Source organism: Cydia strobilella, chromosome 16 (genome assembly GCF_947568885.1).
Source record: "Cydia strobilella chromosome 16, ilCydStro3.1, whole genome shotgun sequence".
Lineage (NCBI taxonomy): Eukaryota > Metazoa > Arthropoda > Insecta > Lepidoptera > Tortricidae > Cydia > Cydia strobilella.
Window position 1 is genome coordinate 4,910,544 of NC_086056.1, and position 20,775 is coordinate 4,931,318.

At 38.0% G+C, this 20,775-nt stretch overlaps 1 pseudogene; it reads left to right on the forward strand.

Annotated features, from left to right (window-relative positions):
• The first annotated feature begins 232 nt into the window (after positions 1-232).
• LOC134748486 (uncharacterized) lies at positions 233-20,543 on the forward strand (annotated as a pseudogene).
• The last annotated feature ends 232 nt before the right edge of the window (positions 20,544-20,775 follow it).

The following is a 20,775-nucleotide window of genomic DNA, read 5'->3' on the forward strand; positions in this document are numbered from 1 at the left end:
TACTAATTTTATTGTATAACATTTTGATAAGTATAAAACAAGCTTTCAAATCATTGTAAACTTTTTTTTATTAAAATCTTTGTAATACATTTTCTCAGTCAAAACCTTTGTGACAGAACTTATGACCTGACTTAAGTGGCTTAGTACTTATCGGTAATTTTCCAATTTTCTTACCAGTTGTAAAATATTATGGCATTTTGAAATTAGCCTCGGACATTTACAGTCTTTTCAATAATGGTTAAAAGTAAAATAAATATCGGAGATTTGTATTTGAGCAGGGCCAAATTTGTAATGTCCTTTTTAGGGGTTTGGATGCCTCCTCCAAACGAGTCTATTATGCGTAAATGCTATAGGTTTTTCATGCTGTCCTTGCAATATACTTTCCTTGTATTTCAAATCATCTACATGTGTCAAGTATTGGGGGACCTCGAGGAGGTCTCTCAATCGTCTGTCCTGCTCTTCACGCAGGCTTGTCTGTGCTTTAAGGTCACCGTGTTTCATGTTAATATGGAATCTTTCAGAGAACTCCTGGCTCAGATGAATTCTGATATTTTTATGCCTCAAACTGAGGGGCACGATAAGTAAGTCGACTTTGTATTAAACTACTACTTACTTACTTACCTACTCAAGTTAGCAGACAGTACATAGAAACGTGATAAATTAAATACTGATAGCTGTGGGTAATAATATTATTACTTTCTGGACAAAGGGGGTATCGTGATTTTATAGCTCAAATTGGTTTTAGAAACTACCAAATGTCAATTTGAAAATGATACGATAAATTTAATAGACACGGTCAAAGTATATCTTAAAACTGCAATGTGATTGTTCTTCAGGATCTTGAAGCGGCAGGCTTCAAGGATCAAGAGACTGCTGTTAGGATTTATGGTCAGCTCTCAGACTACCTGTAGCGTGTTCGCTCTTAGACCACTGTTCGATGATGCTAATAGAATTTTTCCGTTTATAATGTGGTAAGTTTTTATAGATATTTTTACTTGAATCCATAATCCTAAAGAATCCCCGAAAATCGAAATGAATTCCCGATTGCCAATGGGGACACCCATTAGGCACAGACGTCGGGCTGATAAAGTTAACTAGAAATCAGCCTCTATTTTCCGTAACAGGATCAGAAGATATTATTTTGTTAAAATTTTGTATTACTGCGTGTAGTGATTGATTCATTTCGGATAAGTACCTATAGTCTGACAAACACAACTTCAGTCAGTAAGAACCAGGAAATAGTTATTTGTTATACAAGGGTGCAAAGTTGTATTTTACCCGCGAGTGTTTCAACACACGAGAAGTAAAATACATTTGCGCCCGTGTATAACACAAAACTTTTCACCTCACTATAGCGAGGAAAATGCAACATCCACAGGCGTTAGATCATCTTGAAATGTCTATGACCCGGGGATTGAGGTGTCACAGAACTGTTGTGAGCAAGGCCACAATTATTAATATAATTTAAATTTAAAAATACTCAAAATTATGAAATATACCTACGGCTAGATGAGCATGTGAACAGGGTCGAGGTTCAGGCCACTTTGGAGTAGAGACTTCAATCCAGTATTTTAAAAGAGGACGCCCTGGATTGAAGTTTCCAGCAAACGCATGACAGGTTCCAAATGAAAAGGCAAGTTACTTAAAATATACACTGTATTCTTCTTCTTAGCAAATACACGAAATTGTTATACCGATTACAATATTAAATTTAAGAGAGGCTTAAGGTACTATTGTCTGTGCTATTAATATAAAATAATAATTAATTTACTACAGGCGTAGACATGAGCGAGGTTGGAAACCATTAACTAGGTAGATATATACATTGCCTTCTTTACATTCGCCTTAATCTACTTCATAAAGTTGGCCAGACATAATAATAATAAAAGGTCACCTCGCTCGGTCACCAGGCATCTGGGAGTACGCTGCTACAACGTCCCCACCAGGTGTATAAATTAACAGCTATCACTAGTACGTTTTCGTACAGGGAGTAGTATCGATCCCATCAAACCCAACTACTAATATATGGTACTCATACGTAACTCGAAACACTATTCATCCGAGATCTTGTAGTGCCTCCAGGATATGAGCCGGGAACTAGCCACCCTGCTCAAGGCTTGCGACGGGATGTGTAACTACCGCCATGACTAGAAAGTCCAGAAATTCCAAAAATTCCAGAAAGTCCAAAAACCCTGAGAACAAAATTCTCAGTCAAAAACTAATTTATTTCAAAATATTAGATTTTAATTTTATTTATTTAGGATTCACTTCTCAAGGCAAAATGCTTAACCAAAAGGTGTGTGTACGTGTCTAGTTGTACTTACGGGTTTATTTCCCCGGTTTCTATAGAAGCGCCGGGAACACGTGCTTCTCCCCCTCGGCTTCGATCGGCATTCTCGAGACGGGCAGCTGAAATCGTTTACGACAACGTAGTTAGACACTTGTTAAACAAACTAAATGTTCCCTCGTCCACATCGATAATGATTTCACAAGAATACATACCACATGTACGACGAAATCACAAAATGAATCCCCGCTTGCTACAACGGGGTTGGGCGATTAAAACACCTTGTTTTACACATCACGCTGTAACAAGAATACATTTTATCACTATACGCACTAATCACACAAAAAGAAAAAGAACTGAGTTTAGATTTCTTCAGACAAAGCTACTCACCTCCATTTTGGCAGAACGCACCGACCTTTAATGTCAAGATGCTTCCAATTCTCCAATTGAACAGCAAATGAGCAAATGACTCGACAAATGCAAGTTCATTCTGACTGACACATTTCTGAGTGAATGCATCGAATGACGTATGCCCGCGACACACACTCGCTCTTACCAAATGAATGTACTAACAAAACCAGAAACTTCATCAACCTCAAACATGGAAATAATTATATATTTAGAAAGCCAAAAATATGGACAACATTTCCAAATAGAAAGTTTATAAAGGCAATGATTATGTTATTTTACCAACGAGTGTGGCTACCACACTTCATCGACCGCCATCTTGAAATACAGATACAAACGTACATGTCACTTGTCATTGCTGTCAAGTCGACATGAACTCCAAATGTAGTTTGTTTATTTGTTCCCAAATTTTGTGTTTTTAACCAAAACTAATAGTGGAGAGGAACCATTTCAATACCAAATATAAGTGCCGTCGGACAAACGGAGTGTCCGGGCTATAATTCTTTGCCGGAACGAGAAATATGCGCAGGAGTACAAATGTTGAGTTGTATGATTTATCTCACCGTCAAGGTAAGTTTTATGTTCGAAATATAGCTAAAAGCAAATGAAAAAGGTTTAAAATGAATAGTATGAGTCTTGCCCAAGAAGTATTTACCATATAACCGAGGTAAATAGATATGAATTACTGAGTTTTCGTCAAATAAACATGTAACAATTTCTCCTACCAAATATCTACAGACTGAGCGTTTAACTCCAATTAAAACACTTGGAGCAGACTGCAAAGTGTTACAGTTCATCTTTAGTTGGGTTAAAAAAAATTTTTTGAAACAAAAATTTTTTTTTTTTATAAACTAAGCCTATCACGAAATAAACACCTTAACTAAGAAAACACTGATAATCTGTAAAGAAATACTAACCTTACGATAAACCTTAAACCTATGACTTGGTGAATCTGCAGCTTCAACCAGACAAATACTACTACTACTTTTGATACGTATCTCCTTAATCCTAATGCGCGCTTATCTAAACCTAAATCTAAAAGAAAATGTCAAAGATGGCAACACTAACAAACTTTCCCTTTATTAAAGAAATTGCCTATCACTGACAATGGTGGAACTATGTAAAAAGCTACTACCCAGCTATCACACAATTCCTATTTCACGAACAGAAGTTCTTTCAATGTACAAAGTATAGGAGAACGCAGTCCCTTTATAGATTTAATATCGTCATAGCAAGTAGTCCCATTTAAGGGTTTGTATGTAAATAAGTTTCTGTAGTTTATTCAGATTACATAAGTTTAATTCAAGGTTATGTCTTTATAAGAACATAATAAAGAACAGTTTGGTTCGTATGCATCCGATACCAATATATATAGAATTCAAATTATAGGGAACGACTACCATATCAGAGGAAAACGAGCTTGCGACAGGCTTCGTTCAGCTCAGAGAGTAGGTTCTAATATCAAGTATCACCGAGGATAATTGAATTTTAGGTATTTGTCCAATGGGCGTACAGACGAGTACCGCTACGAGGACGGCTCGGCTTCACCGGGTCGAACAATATCCTTTATATGAAAGTTACCCAGAAGTTTTCCTTCTAAGGATTTTAAGGAGTACACTAGAGGACTCAATTTTTTATGGACGACACACTTGTCGTATCGGGGAGCTAATTTAGCTGAGAAATGTTTAGCTGCATTTGACAATGGGAAACATCTTTTATAAACGATTTGCCCTTCTTTTAATTCTACGTGACGCTTCCTCATGTTGTAATACCTAGCATTACGTTCATGTGAGGCAGTCAACAAGCTACGCACTTTTTGAAATACAGATTTGAGCTCTTTAAGTTTCTCTGAAAAAGTACCACTGGTATCTAGTTCGAGCGCGTTTTGTTCTATGGGACCTTCGCTATTATAAAGAGAACCGTCTAGAATCATTTGACGACCATGTGTTAGAAAGTACGGTGTCTCTTTAGTGACTTCGTGACGAGCTGTATTTAAGGCACACTGAATTTCCGCTACGTTCTTATCCCAGTTACGGTGATCAGAACGCACGTACGAGGCAATAGTTCTCACTAGTTCACGGTTCACTCGTTCCGTCTGATTCGTCTGAGGATGATATCTAGGGTTATAGAAAATATGAGGGACATCATATTTGGACATTAAGTCTCGAAAATCTTTAGAAATAAATTGAACGCCATTGTCGCAGAATATATATTTAGGAACCCCATGTACAAGGAATATTCCTTTTTCCATGCACTTAACTATAGCTTTCGCAGTTATGGTGCGTAGTGGAAACAAAGTCACATACTTACTAAAGTAATCAGCACATACAAAAAGATACTGATTCCTTAGATAAGATGGAGGAAAAGGACCAAGAATGTCACAAGATATTGCTTCGCCTGGTGACGATATACGTCGTGGATTACCCATTAAACCAGGACGAGCTAGATTAACAGGCTTATATGTTTTGCATATTTCACAAGAGTCTACGTATTCTTTGACGTCTTGAAACAAAGTAGGCCAATAATATAAGTCAACTACTTTGGAATGGGTTTTAGCCACACCAAAGTGACCAGCAGTAGGATCATCATGATACTTATTTAATATTTCATTTCGGTGCTCATAAGGGAGTACCAGCTTCCAGTCAAATTGAGCTGTCAGACGGTACTTATTCTTAGAGTAACGGAAAAGTTTATCATTTTCAATTTTAAAGTTGGGAAAGAGAGAAGGTTTTTCAGATACCTTTTTATATACATCAAGATACCATGGATCCTGAATAGTCACAGAATTTATAGAACTGACATGTATACGCGAGAGACAGTCCGGTATGACATGTTCTTTGCCCTTCCGATGAATTATTTCAAAGTTATATTGACTCAATCTACACGCCCATCGATTTAAACGTCCTGTAGGGTTTTTTAAGTTTTGGAACCATTTTAAAGATGCATGGTCCGTTACAATATAACACTTTCTACCTTCTACATATGCTCGATATTGCTCGAGACCATAAATCACAGCTAAGAGTTCGCGCTCGGTAGCCGAATAGTTCGTCTCTGGTTGGTTAAGAGTACGGCTGCAATACGCTATGGGATGATCTATCCCCTGATACGATTGTGTCAAAACCGCGCCGACAGCGTAAGAAGATGCATCTGTATGAATATAGAAGCTTTCTTTAAAATTGGGGCATTTAAGAATAGGAGAAGATACTAAGGCAGACTTAAGTATGTTGAAAGAATCGTTAACTTCATCTGTCCATTCAAATTTTACCTTCTTACTCGTTAAGCGAGATAAGGGTCGAGCTATTTTAGCGAAGTTATTTATGAAACGCCGGTACCACCCGCACATTCCTAGAAAACGTTTAATATCCTTAGCATCTTTAGGAGTAGGAAAATTTAAGATTACATCAATTTTAGCAGGATCAGTTCTTAGACCGTATCTATCAACTAAATACCCCAGGTATTTAAGTTCACTCCTACAGAAGGACGATTTTTTCATATTAATAGTTAAATTGGCTGCTTTCAGTTTTTCAAAAACTGCTCTCAACAACCTTATATGTTCATCAAAATCAGAAGTGCAAATAATTATGTCATCAATATAACAGAAAACTTTATGATCAAAATGGGAAGTAAAGAGATTATCCATCAAACGTTGCATAGTCGCAGAAGCGCCTACCAAACCAAAACACATTCTATTGTAGTGGAATAATCCTTTCCCTGGTACGGTAAAACTAGTTTTCTCCTTGGAGTCTTCACTAAGAGGGATCTGATGATATGCCGCACTCAAATCAAGAGAAGTAAGAAATTTCGCATCGCGTAAATTATCCAGAATATACTGAACGTGTGGCACAGGATAAGCATCAGATTTTGAAACTGCATTTACTTTTCTACTGTCTAAACAAAGTCTTAAATCCCCGTTAGGTTTTTCTACCATAACGACGGGAGAGTTCCAAGGAGAGTGAGAAGGTTCAACGATTCCCTCTTTAAGCATGCGATCAACTTCCTTTGCTAAGGCAGCTTGTTTATATGGACTAAGTCGATAATATTTTTGTTTTATAGGGGGAGTATCCCCAGTATTTATAACATGTTCAATTAAGTGGGTCTTTCCCAACCCAACCTTATCAGTATCAATTTGATCAAAAAGAGATTTAGTATCCTCAAATTGGGATTTCTGTTCAGCAGATAACGAGTCATAAGTATTTAGTCCGGTCTCTGACGGTAAAACGTCAAGACTAGCTATATAATGAGAATCAGTCTTCTCTACATTAGTAATGAGGCCTGGAGCTAAGCCATAGGCTCTCCAAAAGTTTAAACCAAGTACCATCGGAGTAGCGATCTCCGGTTGAATATTAAAATGAATAAGTTTAACTTGACCTTTATAGTTTACAGGTAAAATCATGTATTCAGTAGATACGATACGATGATCGTCCGCAACGTTAACCATAACAGGTTTTGTATGTTTTTGAATTGGTATCCCACCTGTGGCGAATACTAAATGGCTGTTGTGACCCAGGAAACTAACACTGGCTCCACAATCTAACAACGCCTTAAAATTTAAGTTGAGTATGTTTAATAAAGCATATACTCTATTGTCTCCCTTAGGAGGATTAAAGAAGATTGTCTTTTCAGCACGGCAGGGAGCAGAAGATCGACATTTATTACTGGCAGAAAAGACCCTATTTAGTTTTTTGGAAGAGAGTTACATTTTGAACACTCCGGAGTACGAACTCCTTTTTCTCCACACCTGAAACAAACGATCTCTTGAGAGACCCTACATGACCTAGTAGCGTGGTTGACTCTACCACACCGGAAACATTGTACATTAGAAGAGCTTTGTGCGGCAGCGGCAACAAAAGCTTTTGAAGAATTAGGTGAGCGCGAAGGGTACGCCCCCTGACGATATTCTACACCTTTCTTAGGAATATTCGAGGAAAAATTTCCACCCTTATTTGACAAATCCGGTTCACGAAATTGTTTGGCTCTGACTTGAGCTAACTCTATGCGTTTGCAGAGCTTTTTCAGCTGCTGAATTGACTGCACGTCATGCAACGCCAAATCTTTCGAATATTCAGGACGGATGTTGCGCATCATTGTGTCTAACTGTTCCTGCTCCGGAACCTCTTTAGAAAGACGTTCGTACATCCCTAGTACCGTTGAAACGAAGTACACTATGGTCTCTGACTTAGCTTGTGTCCTAGCACGAATCTCTTGTAATAATTGATGATCCAAATCCGGAATATCGAATTCTTCCCTTAAAGCGGCGATGACCTCTTTATAAGACGAGAGCTTCGTTCGTTGTGACCGGAACCACGATAACGCCGGACCCTCGAGAATTTCAGGAAACCCTCTATATATTCTATTCTCTGAAATTCTTCGGGCATCCCGTAACTCCTCAAGTCGTGACAGAAACAACCGAACGCAAGAGTCACCCCTAAATTTCAAGTTCAACGAGTTTATGTTAAAAGTCTTTTCCGGTTTATACACTACCTCCCTAACTACTCGGGTTTCGATAGCGGAATGATTTTCATCTTCGGAATCAGATGATGATGCTGGAGGATCTTGATCACCCAACCGTTCCATCATAGTATTAATCTTGGCCTTTAATAATTGAACCTCTCCGGATTTTTGCGACAAGCGAGATATACGACATAACAGATACTTGCCTCTAGAAATCAATCTATTTACAGTGGACGCAGACAAATCCTCAGTTACTTCGGATTCTATCAGGAGAACCCCAACCTTTTGTTGACAAATTGCTAATTCGGAATCGGGATCACTCGGAGTGAGATCCTGGAATTTTAAGCTACCCTTTTTAGCAAGATCAGCTGTTTGTTGTAACGCCTGGCATAAGCTAGGTCTGCGCGATACAGGATTGATCGGAAGTTTGCGAATCGCTAACTCATGTGTTATTTCATCTTTATGTAGGTGTGCTATTTTGCACCCTGCCTCAAGAAAGTCCATTTTTAATAGTTAAATGTAATATCAGAATATCAAGAAAGATAATTTCAGTTGATTATTTGTAGTTTTTCAAGTTAAGTTAAAATTTGATAAGATTCTAACCTTTTTAATCATTCATTAAGAGTTACTGTCACTCTTTCTCAGTTTAAGTACCGCTAATCATTTAACATAAGTAGCATAAGTCTTAGTTTTAGTTTAATTAGATTAAATTTATAATTAATTATTTAAGTTCACTTGGAATTGTCACGCTCCAAAGGCCATACGTTGGGCACGCCACTGAAATGTCTATGACCCGGGGATTGAGGTGTCACAGAACTGTTGTGAGCAAGGCCACAATTATTAATATAATTTAAATTTAAAAATACTCAAAATTATGAAATATACCTACGGCTAGATGAGCATGTGAACAGGGTCGAGGTTCAGGCCACTTTGGAGTAGAGACTTCAATCCAGTATTTTAAAAGAGGACGCCCTGGATTGAAGTTTCCAGCAAACGCATGACAGGTTCCAAATGAAAAGGCAAGTTACTTAAAATATACACTGTATTCTTCTTCTTAGCAAATACACGAAATTGTTATACCGATTACAATATTAAATTTAAGAGAGGCTTAAGGTACTATTGTCTGTGCTATTAATATAAAATAATAATTAATTTACTACAGGCGTAGACATGAGCGAGGTTGGAAACCATTAACTAGGTAGATATATACATTGCCTTCTTTACATTCGCCTTAATCTACTTCATAAAGTTGGCCAGACATAATAATAATAAAAGGTCACCTCGCTCGGTCACCAGGCATCTGGGAGTACGCTGCTACAACGTCCCCACCAGGTGTATAAATTAACAGCTATCACTAGTACGTTTTCGTACAGGGAGTAGTATCGATCCCATCAAACCCAACTACTAATATATGGTACTCATACGTAACTCGAAACACTATTCATCCGAGATCTTGTAGTGCCTCCAGGATATGAGCCGGGAACTAGCCACCCTGCTCAAGGCTTGCGACGGGATGTGTAACTACCGCCATGACTAGAAAGTCCAGAAATTCCAAAAATTCCAGAAAGTCCAAAAACCCTGAGAACAAAATTCTCAGTCAAAAACTAATTTATTTCAAAATATTAGATTTTAATTTTATTTATTTAGGATTCACTTCTCAAGGCAAAATGCTTAACCAAAAGGTGTGTGTACGTGTCTAGTTGTACTTACGGGTTTATTTCCCCGGTTTCTATAGAAGCGCCGGGAACACGTGCTTCTCCCCCTCGGCTTCGATCGGCATTCTCGAGACGGGCAGCTGAAATCGTTTACGACAACGTAGTTAGACACTTGTTAAACAAACTAAATGTTCCCTCGTCCACATCGATAATGATTTCACAAGAATACATACCACATGTACGACGAAATCACAAAATGAATCCCCGCTTGCTACAACGGGGTTGGGCGATTAAAACACCTTGTTTTACACATCACGCTGTAACAAGAATACATTTTATCACTATACGCACTAATCACACAAAAAGAAAAAGAACTGAGTTTAGATTTCTTCAGACAAAGCTACTCACCTCCATTTTGGCAGAACGCACCGACCTTTAATGTCAAGATGCTTCCAATTCTCCAATTGAACAGCAAATGAGCAAATGACTCGACAAATGCAAGTTCATTCTGACTGACACATTTCTGAGTGAATGCATCGAATGACGTATGCCCGCGACACACACTCGCTCTTACCAAATGAATGTACTAACAAAACCAGAAACTTCATCAACCTCAAACATGGAAATAATTATATATTTAGAAAGCCAAAAATATGGACAACATTTCCAAATAGAAAGTTTATAAAGGCAATGATTATGTTATTTTACCAACGAGTGTGGCTACCACACTTCATCGACCGCCATCTTGAAATACAGATACAAACGTACATGTCACTTGTCATTGCTGTCAAGTCGACATGAACTCCAAATGTAGTTTGTTTATTTGTTCCCAAATTTTGTGTTTTTAACCAAAACTAATAGTGGAGAGGAACCATTTCAATACCAAATATAAGTGCCGTCGGACAAACGGAGTGTCCGGGCTATAATTCTTGGCCGGAACGAGAAATATGCGCAGGAGTACAAATGTTGAGTTGTATGATTTATCTCACCGTCAAGGTAAGTTTTATGTTCGAAATATAGCTAAAAGCAAATGAAAAAGGTTTAAAATGAATAGTATGAGTCTTGCCCAAGAAGTATTTACCATATAACCGAGGTAAATAGATATGAATTACTGAGTTTTCGTCAAATAAACATGTAACAATTTCTCCTACCAAATATCTACAGACTGAGCGTTTAACTCCAATTAAAACACTTGGAGCAGACTGCAAAGTGTTACAATCTTCATCACTGGAATCACTAATTTCTTTACGATATTATAACAGAAAACTCTGGAAGTTGTGTATTTTTACGCGAGTCGGTGAGAAAAGTTTTTTAGTAAAAAAATTGTTGACAATGTTGACATTGCTGACGTATGAAATGTCAACGATGCGTTTTGAAATTGCATCGACTCAACTTGTGCGTTCAGAATTATATTTAACATCATTATAAAAAAACAAACGTTTCTTATGGAATTTTAAGGTTTATGACTTAAAATCATTAAATAAAGCTAAATTTGGTATTTTTCATTAGATTCTCAAACCATTTATTTAATGATAAATAATATCGAACGAATCATTATCATAAACGATTTACGTTTTGTTATTTGTCAAGCTACTTAAACACGCTCCATCCAAGGTCAAATTACTTTCCCCACTAGTTGATAAAACGCGTTTTTCCCCGCTTGTATTGAACGATAAAAGACAACTTTCCGAGCTAGTGAGGGGAAATTACTACTTTTCTTTTGGGTGCTAGTGCTAGCGCAAGACAAAAAGACAAACACAGTATGATTCTCTCTGCCTATGTTTGAAATGAGATAATAGTTGGTCAAGCAAATCTTGTCAGTAGAAAAAGGCGCGAAAGTCAAATTTTCTATGGGACGATATGCCGCGCCTACATTTTTTTAAATTTGCCGCCTTTTTCTACTGACAAGATTTGCTTGACCAACTATATACCTAATTAATTTCTACTCACATAGTTCTCACTGAATACTATAAACAGTTTGGTTTCTAAAAACAGGATGCCGGTCAGTCCAGAACACTCGCCGCAGTACGAGCTCGGCTTTCTGTTCCAACTGATGACCATCTCCATGAGCGCGTTCATGTACTTCGGAGTGGACAGTGTCTGTCTTTCCATGGTCATCTTCGGGTGCGCGGAGATTGACATTATTAAGGAGAAGATTATGAACGTAAGATGATATACGGGCACTTTTGTATTTTACGTCCATGTCAACGGTAAAACATATCGTTCACGTGGACGTCGATGGTAAAACATTAAGAGGAAAGGGAGACGACCACTTCTCTATACAAACGTAGTTCCCATTTCAGCCCGTCTCTAAGTTTCAGCTCTGGTAAATTCATGATGAAGATTGATGGTGAAAATATTTTCTAGGTTAAAAGAATAGCAGAACGACGAGTCAACCGGTCCATTACCGTCAAGAACATTTTGAATGAGCACTACAAAGTTCTGATCGAGTGTGTGGCGCATCATCAAGCCATACTCAAGTAAGCAGTTCTGTCAGAATCAGAAGCAAAGGCGTGGACGGCGTGAGTAACCGCCCGACGCGGTCCCCGGAATAAGATAAGATTACCCGGGGTTTGCCTTAAGTAGGTAAGTAGTAAGTAACAGTAACTCTCAACTTGCGTCCTTGGTAATAAACGGTATTGTTTGCGTTTTAAGTTGCTTCAATTATCTTAAGTGCTGTTTAGCTAAGAGGTGTGTTTTTCAGGTTCATCAAGCAGGTGGAAGACACGTACCACTCGTACTTGCTCTTTCAACTCAGTGGCAGCGTCGGGATGATCTGCATGTCAGCTTTACGCATAGTAGTGGTATGCTCTATGCTCACTTCGCCACAGATTAATAAATAGTTACTACGTAACAGATACATCATTCCCATTCAAAAGCGAAAATACCTACGCTATAATAGCCTACAAAATCTTAATAATAATACCTGCTGCTCCGGACGAGAAGAAATATACCATAAGTACGCGCACAAAGAGTCGAGACTGCCTTGCTCGCCGTGCAAGTCACGTGCCAACGCGGCATCGTAAGAATGCGCTAGGGTTGTACTTATGTTATTATTGTAATAAAACGAATGTTGCGAATCAACCATATTTTTTATTAGTCAATCAAATATTTAAAAACAACACTTATAATACCTGACTCAAAAAACTCCTTAATTTACGATTTACCTACTTATGTTCAAAGAAATAAATGATGCCAAAATTCATAAAGATAGATTTAAAATACTACTCACCTTTCTTCGTCTCTCGGAAATGAAAAAAACGACAAAATTTTCCTTTGTTTTTTGACTTTTACACCCATCTACTGCACAATAATTACGTGGTTTCGGCATTTCGAAGCGTAGGCGCGGATAACGTGCGGTGCGAGCGCTCAGGCGGGCGTTCGGCGGCCCTCTGTCGGTTGTATCGTCGACGATACGCCGAGCGGTAGGCATATAGCGCGTGGCCTTGAGCCAGTGAAGGAGGCCTGACTTCGTTTTGTCTATTCCTAATAACAAGCAAAAAGTTTGAAATCGTAACTCGACTGCGAGTTTTTTGTAAACAGCTAATGGAGCCTCTTTCAATTAATGGGGTTGCGTTCGTATGTACAGGTGGACTGGAAGAGTGTCCAGTTCATGTCAGTGGTGATGTACCTGCTGGTGATGATCAGCCAACTCTTCGTCTATTGCTGGAGCGGCCACGAGCTCACCGCTACGGTACGTATTTACACCTGATACACCTCCGCAAACCTTGAGCGTTCTAATGCGATGTATTGAAGAATTGGATAAATTCATAATACTTAATTAGTCAGAGTTGGGCAAAAAATATCTATTTACAAATAATCGGAAAGATAACTAAATCATCTTTTATTTTAAATAACTGAATAATCCGTCATTAGTTATTTTCAATTTATCTAGATCAGTTTCATTTTTATCTAGATAACTTATAGTTGGCATTTTAAACAAAAGATGAATGTCAGTAGTACAGTCATGTAGAACTAGAAGTTGTCGGGCATGAAATTGCAACAATAATTTTCTGATTTTATGAGCAATGTCAGTGTGACTGTTTGACCCGACGTGACATTCTATATAAATGTATTATTATAAGTTTACTTCAATACCTAACAAACGAGGTCAGTTATCTTCATCTAGATAATTTATCTAAATAAAAAAGCTTATTTGAAATAATTATCTAGATAAGAAATTATCTAAATAACGCCCAACTCTGACTTTAGTTATGTTATCATCACCCAATCGACGGATTAATATTTTGCACAACAACCTTGTCTAAACAACGCGTACAGGGTGCTGATGCCCAGATTCTGTAGCGCGTCAGGGATGTTCGCGGAAGCGCGGGTAGACTGCTTCTACACCACGATGCGCAAACGAGCCACGTCCCTAGTGCGCAGAGTACGGGCCAGCTCCAACAGCATCCTGACCATGAATGCGGACAGGGTTGATGGCCTGTATATAAATAACTGCGGCATGATTCATGTGCCCAGGAATAAGTAGGCAGATGTTCTTTAAACTGGTTTTTGAGAAAATCTGATTATTTATTTATTAGACACAAGAATTGTAGTATAGTTAGCTATATGCAGTAAATAATTATGTATATTAGTTATACTAACATTAGCCTTAAGATACAAACTGTTACCAAAGATAGATATAACTCCGTAATAGATGGATACAGTCTAAGGAAAAAAACGTGCCTCGAAAATCAAGAAAATTTGATTCTCGTTCAGAGGGCGCTACTAGCTTTGGCCTACTGTCGTATAGATGGCGCTGGCGGTTTCGTTTGTTATTTAACAATTTTAACGCATATCATGCAGTGAAAGAACATGGGTCAAAATCATAAAAATAATTAATGCAAATAAAAAAAATCATTTATCCATATTTAAATACATTTTATCGTATTTTTATAAATCTTCATTTTTAGTTTTAAAGTGTGTCGACAGATGGCAGTGAATTTACTGGGTATTACAAAATGTACTATGACAGTACCGCTCTAGTATAAGTTACTCTATGCTGTTACTAACACAAATTGATCCAAGTTGGTCGTAAATAGGCACATTTACGCTGTACCAGCAATTTTTCATTCCCTCCACCCTCCACCCACCATCGAACTACCATAATATACTGTTATGGACAGAGTTCGGAGCTACACACGGTGGTGTACGAATGCTGCTGGTATGAGCAGGATGTTCGCTTCAAGCGCGCTCTGCTGTTCACGATGCTGCGTCTGGGCCAGCCGATGGAGTTCCGCGCCGGGCGTTACGTCACGCTGTCCCGACAGACCTTCGTTGCGGTATCTATACTACTTGATGCTTATGCTTTCCTGGTACAAAGGTAGACTTAAATATTACGGATTATAGATGACCGACCAGGGAACTATTCTGGCTGATGATGCATATTCATAAAGGGCATTTAATTTAGATCTGGCAATGGCGCCTCCAGGAACGTGCGACATTTACGAAAGTGTCGCTAACTGTACACGTCAACTTTGCAGCGCGCGAATAGCGCGTTAGTGACGCATTTAAGGTAAACTTCCTAGTGCTCAGCACGCTAATGCCCAATAGACGACACCCTCCTGTCACCTGAGTAAAGATGACACTGTACTGTGGGATAGTAACGAACACTCGTCTGCCTTACCAGATGGACTTTTTGGTCGCACCTTAGAACATTCATTCGCATGGGCGCTAATAAAAACTTGTGGTTTTCTCTTTTAAGTAAGTACCAGATGAATAGTTCGTTTTACTTATTTATTTATTTTGTTTCAGATTCTACGCATGTCCTATTCGTATTTTGCTGTATTAAAGCAAACTGCCAGTCGAAACGAAGTTGTAGAATTTGAAAACTAGATTACACACAACTACAAACAACACACTTACAAACTGTAGCTCTTCGTACATAACATAAACATAGTTAAACATTCAATTAACTGCTTTTTACATTAATTATTTAGTTGGCTGATTAAGACATATTATTATTTTTTATTAGACACGCGTCACACACATCCTCACACATCATTACATTTACACATACATGCATTTTTTAAACATCATTACATACATACAGTTACAACACATTACACATTATATTACACATGCATACATACATACATACATACATTACAACACACATTTACATACATACACATACATTACATTTACATACACAATACATACATTTACAACACATTCCATATACACACATTTTTTTAAAAATCAAACTCATAAATTGTTAATCGCCTAGCAATTAGTTCGTCATTTGTACACTGTTATTACAAGTATTAGAATTGTGCTTATAATTATCAATCTTTGTCAATTTAATTGCAATTAGCGAGGTAGCTAATTCGCACCTTGGAGTTGTAAACAAATCGAATTACAGTTGGAAGTTTTGAACCAAGTTTAAAGTTTGTTCCGTATACAGTATGTTGTGTGCCGAGCTAATCCACCAACCTATTTAAATAACTTTACACCTGCTTACTAGGTATCATACCAAAAATTTTATATTTAACCATTAACAATAATAACAAAATGTTTATATTTATACAAGACCGAAAAACATAAAACCTGGACGTGATGTTGCCCGAACTTATTGATGAAAATACACAAAATATGTTTGTTTATGGAGACCAATTTAACCTGGCTCCATAACCTACTGTAATGGCGCTTATGGAAAAATCAACTAAGTAGCAATGAGATCTAACTCTGGCATTTGGGCTATCAACAATAAATGAATTCATAAAACACCCTATAGTTCTTCAAACCGTATAAAATCGCCGCATAAACAATCATCGCAAGCTCACATCATTCAACATGGCGGTGAGCACGGTAAACAATGTAACTATCTTCCTAAACCGACCCCGAAACATCCTTTTATACCTCGGAATATGGCTGCGACCTGCCAACTACGTCTCCTTATACGTCGCTTATGCCATCATAGTTATGTTCACCCAATATTCCTTTGTATTCTTCGAGTTTATATACATAGCTTTAGCTTGGGGAGACATGGACGCGGTGACAGAAGCTTCGTTTCTGCTGTTCACACAGGCGTCCGTGTGCTACAAAGTTACAAGGTTTATGATCAATAAGAATAACTTGGTTTTTCTCTTGAGCTTTATGGAAGAGGAGATTTTTCAGGAGCAAAACGAGAGACATGTTAGGTGAGATGTTTTCCACTCATTCTTCACATAATATATTTCACTTTCAACTTCACGGGCGTAACTTCATAGTTTTTCAGTATTTTACAAAAGCAATTGTGACTAAACTTAAAAAATAAACCATTTCTTGTCTTATGCGTTGCGTTTTTAAATTCTTTCTGATGTGTAAACGGTGCAACAATTTTTTAACAGCGGCCTGGCCGATCCGGTCCTTAATCCCGATTTTGATTAACAGATGTCTCCTAAATCAGTCTATCATGATAAGACGCCTGTGCCTGTTTTTCCTCGGAAGTGCGCTGACTACTTGTACTTTGTGGGGACTTATGCCCATTGTTGACAGCAATGGTGGAGAGCGTATCTTTCCTTTTTTGATCTGGTACGTCAAAGCGTATAGAATATTATATTTTGTATTGAACGATTAGCCATAGCTGACGTGAAGATCGAATCTACTATATGCTTTTTCTCATGCACTGGTCAATGTTCATATAGACGCAAGCAAAATGAGACTTGGAGCCATCTTGTTACAAGATGCTGATCGGTATTGTGCTAACTACATTACTCAATCAATAATTTAATTCGAATACCGCATGAGCTGGGCAAATTCGCTAGATAGTCTTGAGCTTTCTGTATTCAGAGACCCTAAGCCCTTTTTACAACCGGCTTGGTTTTTCACGAAAATAATTATGAGAGATTCCATTTAATTTATATAATAGGTGATGATTGCAGTGTATTTGCAGGATGCCAGTAGGTCCCGAGAAGTCTCCCCAGTACGAGTTAGGCTACTTTTACCAGATGGTGGCCATCTACATCAGCGCATTCCTGTTTATCGCAGTTGATAGCGTCGCTTTGTCTATGATTATGTTTGGGTGTGCGCAGCTGGAGATTATTATGGATAAAGTAGAACAGGTAAGTGTAGGTTATACAATGGTGGTATTAAATTATGTTTTATTAGTGAAATTGTCGGCTAACGAGCAGACAAGCCACTTGGGATGGACGTCACTGTCGCCCATTGAAGTAATCTTGTCATAACGGAAAGGAAACCCATCTTCTGCGACTAGGGCTATTGCTTAGTAAGCTATTTCTTCCAATTAAATGGTGTGGTAAAGCGGTAGCATAAATATTTTTATAACTGATGATAAAATTTGTGTAAATTATCAATGTTTTTTTGAGAATTGTGACTTTATTGTAGAGATAGTAAACAAGAAGGTATATTTTGCAGATAAAAAGAGTGCCAATGTCAGGCAAGCTCAAGAAGCGAGATCGAGAGCAGCTCATCCAAGAGAATCAAGTTTTGTTCGTGGAATGTCTCAAGCACCACCAGGCGGTGATACGGTCAGCAGCATATGTTTTCCGATAAACGTCTTTTGGTCATTAGTCATGTAATGACGGGTAATCTCAGTTGAAACAATTTACTACAACAAGTAAAGTTTATTTTAATCAAAATTGATGTAGCTATTTACCGACCGATTCATGGAACTCAACAATTATGCTGCCATAAAAATGAAACGAGATTTGGTAGAGAGAGTTCAATTCTTTAAGAAATCACCTTGGGCTTATTTTCATCGTTTCTTCAGTAATTAATATGTCATTGTAAGATATATTTCAGGTTCATAGAGTCGGTAGAGGACACGTACCACTCGAACATATTCTTCCAGCTAAGTGGGAGCGTCGCTATCATCTGCATCATTGGACTTCGCATTACAGCCGTTAGGCCACAATTTTACATTTTTGCTTAAGTATCCTAGATCTGCTTTACGATTCCTTTATTTATTCCTCGCTATTTGACACCGTTTTTTCTTGTACAATTGCTGGATTGAAAAAGCTTTTTAACAAAAATTCTCGGCACCACGAAGAATACGATGATAATTTTATGTTAGTCTTGATGTTCCGCAGACAACGCCAGGCAGCGTGCAGTTCATCTCGATGCTGAACTACATGGTGACGATGCTGTCGCAGCTCTTCCTTTATTGTTGGTGCGGGAACGAGCTTACAATACGAGTATTATCTTTATTCAAGTCAATCTTAGGTTAAGGCAACAGGGTTACATCATCATCATAACTATCATAAGTCAGGAAGGTGGTTAAAATGAGTCCTTGATAAAATTACAGCGCATTAACTCGATGAGCTTTCTCTGCTACGGCCTGATATTTATGTCATGACGACGCTATCTAATATTTTCCCTCGCATTAACTACTTGGTTCAAGTATCTTCTCATGTGCATCTAGCATGACCTGCCGGGCTAGCACATGATTGGCGCGAGAGTATCTCGCCGCGACATAGACTACCCGTCCCCCTTTAATTCATACAGTTAGTAAAAGACGGGTAGTCTATCTTGCGGCGAGATACTGTCGGCCTACAACTGCGAAATTACACGAGATAACACATCCCTTCCCTATCATAACTTTAGCACAGTACTAATTAGAAAAAGCTTGGTATATTAAACTATCTTGCGTCAATGAGATATGCTAGTTGTGCTTGGGCCGGCCTAAATCTCTTCTCTTGTCTTTCTTGTTTAATTTAAGCACAAAATGCATCTAAACCCAATTAATTTGACTCGTAACAGTATTAAGTATTTATTTCCAGAGCGAGCTTCTCCGGGAAGTGATGTATTTGTGCCCGTGGCACGAGCAGTCCAATAGTTTCCGAAGACTGCTCTGGGTGGCCATGGAGCGTATGAAGCGGCCTATCATCTTCAAAGCTGGACACTACATACCGCTTTCCCGGCCAACGTTTGTTGCGGTAGTACTTTTTACGTGATATAAAATACACAAAGGTTTTCTTTTTCAAAACCTTGGCCTTACCCAAATTTTCCGAGGTTATAGGTAATAGTCGTCATACTCGGAAACTTTTTTGCTATTAGACCAGCTTCTAAATCGCACAAAAATGTTGGTTCTCCCATAGAGAACATCGAAATTTGATCAGCCAAATTATATGATTTTTTTTTCGCAATTTCGGAGTTGGTCCCATAGTATAATGACCTATATATTCACCTAGCAAAATATGACTGATGGTTGTAAAAACACGGGATGAAAAAAATACCTCAAATATCAGGCAAAAATTTTATACGAAACCACCAACTTTCATATCGATGATTGCATCTTTTCAGATTCTACGGTCGTCATATTCATACTTCGCCGTGCTCAACCAAACCCAGAACAAGGAGAAATAATAATTGATACAACCATCCACAAATTATTTGTTTATTTATAAACCGCGTATCACATATGCGTAGTGTACAGTTACGACATTTTAGGCAAAAGTGTGCTTAGTTTATGAAAATTATGAAAAATACACTTTTTTGTAATACCCAACGACACTTATTTATAATAATTTAGACGAATAGATAAATTCGTGCGCTTAAATTAAAAACTTCAACAATAGCGACAGCGAAGTGAAACAATTACAACCACGGTTTAGAATTTTATTTGCGATTCGTGTTGGTGAGCAGAACGCTTGTATGTAAAAGGTCTCCATTCAATCCAATATCTGTGTTGGCCTTTAAAAACTATCGCTTATCAAGACAGTTGACTTGGTAGAACGCTTGGAAGCACTGCACTCCCGCAGCTCGGCCGTCGGCTTCGCATTAGATGACTGAATCTGAATCTTTACAAGCAATCGTCTTAAAAAAATATTTATTCGACCTTATTATCAATGTCTTAGAGCGTGTAAATATATTTTTGGAATGTTGGCTTGTAAAGATGCGCGTAAAGAAAGCGTTTAGCCAATCTATAGGATACATACCTACCTAATGCGTTAGAACAGCCAAGCGTTTTTGCGATTTCGTCGCTTACATCAGCTATGTGTACCCCTTGTGAAAAAAAATAACATTAAAGTC